We start from the raw sequence: 6,382 nt of genomic DNA on the forward strand, positions 1-6,382 counted from the left end.
ACATTTTTAAAAAGCTGGAAAAACTGACGCGCTGCTGACATGGCTGCACACAATGTAACTATTGTCTATTGTTACAAAGCACGCAGGCTCCCCCACGCTGTGTCCCCATTGTCCTCCCCCTCACGACAGTAGACAATAGGTGCAGGAGTAGAGGCCATTCGGCCCTTCGAGCCAGCACCGCCATTCAATAATAATAATAATAATAATAATGGATGGGATTTATATAGCGCCTTTCTAATACTCAAGGCGCTTTACATCGCATTATTCATTCACTTCTCAGTCACACTCGGTGGTGGTAAGCTACTTCTGTAGCCACAGCTGCCCCTGGGGCAGACTGACGGAAGCGTGGCTGCCAATCTGCGCCTACGGCCCCTCCGACCACCACCAATCACTCACACACATTCACACACATTCACACACAGGCAAAGGTGGGTGAAGTGTCTTGCCCAAGGACACAACGACAGTATGCACTCCAAGCGGGATTCGAACTGGCTACCTTCCGGTTGCCAGCCGAACACTTAGCCCATTGTGCCATCTGTCGTCCCAAATTCAATGTGATCATGGCTGATCATCCCCTATCAATAACCCATGCCTGCCTTCACCCCATATCCCTTGAATCCACTAGCCCCTAGAACTCTCTCTTAAACTGTGGCCCCTGTCCCGATGAGTTACTCCAGCGTTTTGAGTCTATCTTCTGAGTTGAACTTTTCACACAAGGAGCTGGATCAACTGGCAGGCGTGAGCGAACTGCTGGAAAAAACATTCTGCCTGAGGTTCCTGTGTCCCGATCACAGGAAATTACTGCTTCACGATGTGTTGCCAAGAGGTGCGATGGAAGTCAAGCATCTTCTGCTCAGCTCATTACTCTGCTGGTGGACAAATTCCTCGCATGCCTCCTCTGTGTTACCATTTCGTAAGGTCATAAATGATAGGAGCAATAGACAATAGGTGCAGGAGTAGAGGCCATTCGGCCCCTCGAGCCAGCACCGCCATTCAATGTGATCATGGCCGATCTTCCCCAATCAGTACCCCGTTCCTGCCTTTTCATCCCATATCCGCTATCTTTAAGAGCCCTATCTAGCTCTCTCTTGAAAGCATCCAGAGAACCGGCCTCCACCGCCCTCTGAGGCTGAGAATTCCACAGACTCACCACTCTCTGTGAGAAAAAGTGTTTCCTTGTCTCTGTTCTAAATGGCATACCCCTTATTCTTAAACTGTGTGTATGTGTGGCCCCTGGTTCTGGACTCCCCCAACATCGGGAACATGTTTCCTGCCTCTAGCGTGTCCAAGCCCTCAACAATCTTATATGTTTCAATGAGATACCCTCTCATCCTTCTAAATGGTCCCCCCATGCCGGGTCCTCCGTTATCCTTTGTTCCCCCCCCATTCATTGTCCATTTTAGCACCCGGTACAGAGGGGAGAGGGTTGGGAGGGAGGGAGAGGAGGGTCTCTCCCTGTCGGTCGGCTCCTGGGTCCTGCCGAAGACGGCCATTCGTGGGTCCGGGCGGCGGGCGGTCGTTGGCCCCAACAGGGTCGGCTGCCTGTCCTCTTCTTCCCGGCTGACGTCCCTGGCCGATCATTGGTTCATGAGCTGGACGGGGCGCCGGACTTTGCGCGCGGCCCCCGGGCCAAAACCCCTCAGCTGGCCCGCCGGCTGGGCTTTGTGTGCAGTCCAGCACCCAGGCCAACTCATCATTCACCCAGCCACGGCCGAGTCAGTCAACGAATTGCCGTCGGGAATTTGTCCCATAATTTGACCTTTTGTCCCTTATTTGGCAGTGAGAAAGTGGGCAACCCTACCCCTCAGTATCCTATTAAATCTTATCCCCCTTCATTGCTCCCGATGTTGGGGAAGTCCAGGACAAGGGGTCACAGCTTAAGGATAAGGGGGAAATCCTTTAAAACCGAGATGAGAACAACTTTTTTCACACAGAGAGTGGTGAATCTCTGGAACTCTCTGCCACAGAGGGTAGTCGAGGCCAGTTCATTGGCTATATTTAAGAGGGAGTTAGATGTGGCCCTTGTGGCTAAGGGGATCAGAGGGTATGGAGAGAAGGCAGGTACGGGATACTGAGTTGGATGATCAGCCATGATCATATTGAATGGCGGTGCAGGCTCGAAGGGCCGAATGGCCTACTCCTGCACCTAATTTCTATGTTTCTATGTTTCACCTTAAACCCATGTCCTTGATTCACCTGCTCTGGGCAAGAGACTCTGTGCCTCTACCCGATCTATTCCTCTAATGATTTTATTTATACACCTCAATAAGATCACCCCTCATCCTCCAAGGATGTGTAGGAAGGAACTGCAGATGCTGGTTTACACCGAAGATGGACACAAAATGCTGGCGTAACTCAACGGATCAGACAGCACTCCTTGAGAAAAGGAATAGGTGACGTTTCGGGTCTGAAGAAGTCTCGACCCGAAATGTCACCGCTGGTTACTCCAGGTTTTCATGGTTTCAAGGTCAGTTTATTGTCACATGTACCAATTAAGATGAAATTCAGATTATAACCAAAAAAAACTTGCCACGCACTTTTCTATTGAACTATCCGCCTCTTGCCTTAGTGTTGGAAATCCCAACCATGGGAAAAAGGTTCTGATTGTCTACCCGATCTACGCTTCTCACATTTTTACCACCAGGGGGCGCTGATAATGGCAGCCTCGCCAACAGTCTGTTTTTTCGTCTTTATTTTGTTATTTTTAGTGTGTTTTAAAAGTTTGTTTTAATGTTCACTGGTTTGTTTTATGTGGGGGGGCGGTCGGGGGAAACTTTTTTTTCACAATCTCTTACCCTGCCGGAGATGCGATTGTTTCCGGATCGTATGTCCGGTCGTTCTGCGGCCTAACGTCCTGGAGCTGGAGGCCTCGCTCGGGACTGACTCTGAGCCCCACCGCGGGGACGTGGACTTACCATCGGAGCCTGCGATCCCTTGCCTGGTTGATTTCACCATCGGGAGATCGCAGTCTCGGGTTGAGACCGTAGATGTCGGGAGCTCCAACTACGCAGAAGGTTCGACCAGCTCCGACCCGGGGTTCCGATCGCTCGGCGATGGGGGAGAGGAGATTCCCTCCGATACGGGAGCTTGATCGCCCCGACGCGGAGGGCCCGAACGCCGCCGGCTACAGGAGTCAAGATCGTCCCGTCAACGGAAGGCTCGAGGCCCATGACCGCGGGAGGCCAAAGAAGGGAAGAGATTGAACTTTTTTTCACCTTCCATCACAGTGAGGAATGTGGAGGAGTCACTGTGGTGGATGTTTATGTTAAAATGTATTTTACATAGAAACATAGAAAATAGGTGCAGGAGTAAGCCATTCGGCCCTTCGAGCCTGCACCGCCATTCAATATGATCATGGCTGATCATCCAACTCAGTATCCTGTACCTGCCTTCTCTCCATACCCCCTGATCCCTTTAGCCACAAGTGCCACATCTAACTCCCTCTTAAATATAGCCAATGAACTGTGGCCTCAACTACCTTCTGTGGCAGAGAATTCCAGAGATTCACCACTCTCTCTGTGAAAAATGTTTTCCTCATCTCGGTCCTAAAAGACTTCCCCCTTATCCTTAAACTGTGACCTCTTGTTCTGGACTTCCTCAACATCGGGAACAATCTTCCTGCATCTAGCTTGTCCAACCCCTTAAGAATGTTGTAAATTTCTATAAGATCGCCTCTCAATCTTCTAAATTCTAGCGAGTACAAGCCGAGTCTATCCAGTGTGTTTTGTGTGTTTTGTTGCTTTTTATTGGTATGACTTTATGACAAATGAAATTCATCGTCTGTGGCAAAACATACTTGGATAATAAAGTAAATATGATTATGATTTTGATTTTATATCAAGTCTCCCTTCCACCTCTAATGTTACAGAGAAAGCAATCCAAGTCCACGCAACCTCTCCCTGTCGTTGAAGCCCCCTAATCCTGGCAGATTTTGAGTAAACCTCCTCTGCACCCTCTCCAAAGCCTCCACATCTCTCCTGTGATGACGCGACCAAAACTGCACGCAATACCCCAAACCCAGCCCGACCAACGTCCTATAGAGTTGCATCGTAAACTTGCAGGAACCTAACCGAGGTGGATTGCATTTCTTAAATACGTAAGAGAAAATAAAATGTTATGGCTTAAATACCGAGATGAGAAGAACTTTTTTCACACAGAGAGTGGTGAATCTCTGGAACTCTCTGCCACAGAGGGTAGTCGAGGCCAGTTCATTGGCTATATTTAAGAGGGAGTTAGATGTGGCCTTTGTGGCTAAGGGGATCAGAGGGTATGGAGAGAAGGCAGGTACGGGATACTGAGTTGGATGATCAGCCATGATCATATTGAATGGCGGTGCAGGCTCGAAGGGCCGAATGGCCTACTCCTGCACCTAATTTCTATGTTTCTATGTTTCTATATCTCCAACTCCACCACAAAATTGCACATTTTAGCTGCTCTACGATTTTAATCTCGAAAAATCGTTCAACGAAATCTGTCTCTCTGGGACCATTATATTTTTATTCTGAATAACCTTGGATTAGATATTGAATCTATGATTGGAAATCATAGACCTGTACAAGACAGATTAAGAACATTCGGTCCATGTGAGTACACAAAGGCCTGAATGACAATAAAGGATACTTTGACGGTACACACAATTGCTGGGGAAACTCAGCGGGTGCAGCAGCATCTATGGAGCGAAGGAAATAGGCGACGTTTCGGGCCGAAACCCTTCTTCAGACTGATGGGGGGTGGGGAAAGAAAGAAGGAAAAGGGGAGGAGGGGGAGGAGCCCGAGGGCGGGCAGATGGGAGGGTGGGAGGAGACAGCTAGAGGGTTAAGGAAGGGGAGGAGACAGCGCGGGCTAGCCAAATTGGGAGAATTCAATGTTAATGCCATAAGGACGCAAGGACCCCAGACGGAATATGAGGTACTGTTCCTCCAATTTCCGCTGTTGCTCACTCTGGCAATGGAGGAGACCCAGGACAGAGAGGTCGGATTGGGAATGGGAGGGGGAGTTGAAGTGCTGAGCCACCGGGAGGTCAGGTAGGTTATTGCGGACTGAGCGGAGGTGTTCGGCGAAACGATCGCCCAACCTCCGCTTAGTCTCCCCGATGTAAATCAGCTGACATCTAGAGCAGCGGATGCAGTAGATGAGGTTGGAGGAGATACAGGTGAACCTTTGTCGCACCTGGAACGACTGCTTGGGATCTTGAATGGAGTCGAGGGGGGAGGTGAAGGGACTTTTGACACAAGGAACTGCAAATGCTGCTTTACCAAAAAATGCTGGAGTAACTCAGGTAGCATCTCTGGAGAATATAGGTGGGTGACGTTTAAGGGTGGTCCCCATCTTCATATTGAATGTCATGGGGGTGAGAAAGCTGTACGACTGCAGTAGAACCTCCCTGCTCCTAAGGATTTGAGTATAGGAGCAGGGAGGTTCTACTGCAGTTGTACAGGGTCTTGGTGAGACCACACCTGGAGTATTGCGTACAGTTTTGAATAGTAGAATAGAATAGAATAGTTTCTTTATTGTCATTGTAACATGAACCATGTACAACGAAATTGTAAAATGTCAGCCAGTCAGTGCACCATTCAAACATTTCTAAAATGTTTTTGGTCTCCAAATCTTTGGTCTCCAAATCTGAGGAAAGATATTCTTGCCATAGAGGGAGTACAGAGAAGGTTCGCCAGACTGATTCCTGGGATGTCAGGACTTTCATATGAAGAAAGACTGGATAGACTCGGCTTGTACTCGCTAGAATTTAGAAGATTGAGGGGGGGATCTTATAGAAACTTACAAAATTCTTAAGGGGTTGGACAGGCTAGATGCAGGAAGATTGTTCCCGATGTTGGGGAAGTCCAGAACAAGGGGTCACAGTTTAAGGATAAGGGGGAAATCTTTTAGGACCGAGATGAGGAAAACATTTTTCACACAGAGAGTGGTGAATCTCTGGAATTCACTGCCACAGAAGGTAGTTGAGGCCACAGTTCATTGGCTATATTTAAGAGGGAGTTAGATGTGGCCCTTGTGGCGAAAGGGATCAGGGGGTATGGAGAGAAGGCAGGTACAGGATACTGAGTTGGATGATCAGCCATGATCATATTGAATGGCGGTGCAGGCTCGAAGGCCCGAATGGCTTACTCCTGCACCTATTTTCTATGTTTCTATGGGGGTGAGAAAGCTGATACAGAGGTCGCGGTGGGACTAATTCTGGGAAGTGCTAGGTGAGAGGGATTTTTCATCGTCAGATGATTTAACAAAGGCCAGAGATGGCGCGGAAGTAGTGATGGCAGGGCGGCAGGGTGGCGGGGCAGCAGTAGAGTTGATGCCTTACAGCGCCAGAGACACGGGTTAGATCCTGTTGTCTCCATGGAGTTCTCCCCGTGACTTACGTGGGTAT

The sequence above is a fragment of the Amblyraja radiata genome, chromosome 47, assembly GCF_010909765.2.
Source record: "Amblyraja radiata isolate CabotCenter1 chromosome 47, sAmbRad1.1.pri, whole genome shotgun sequence".
Lineage (NCBI taxonomy): Eukaryota > Metazoa > Chordata > Chondrichthyes > Rajiformes > Rajidae > Amblyraja > Amblyraja radiata.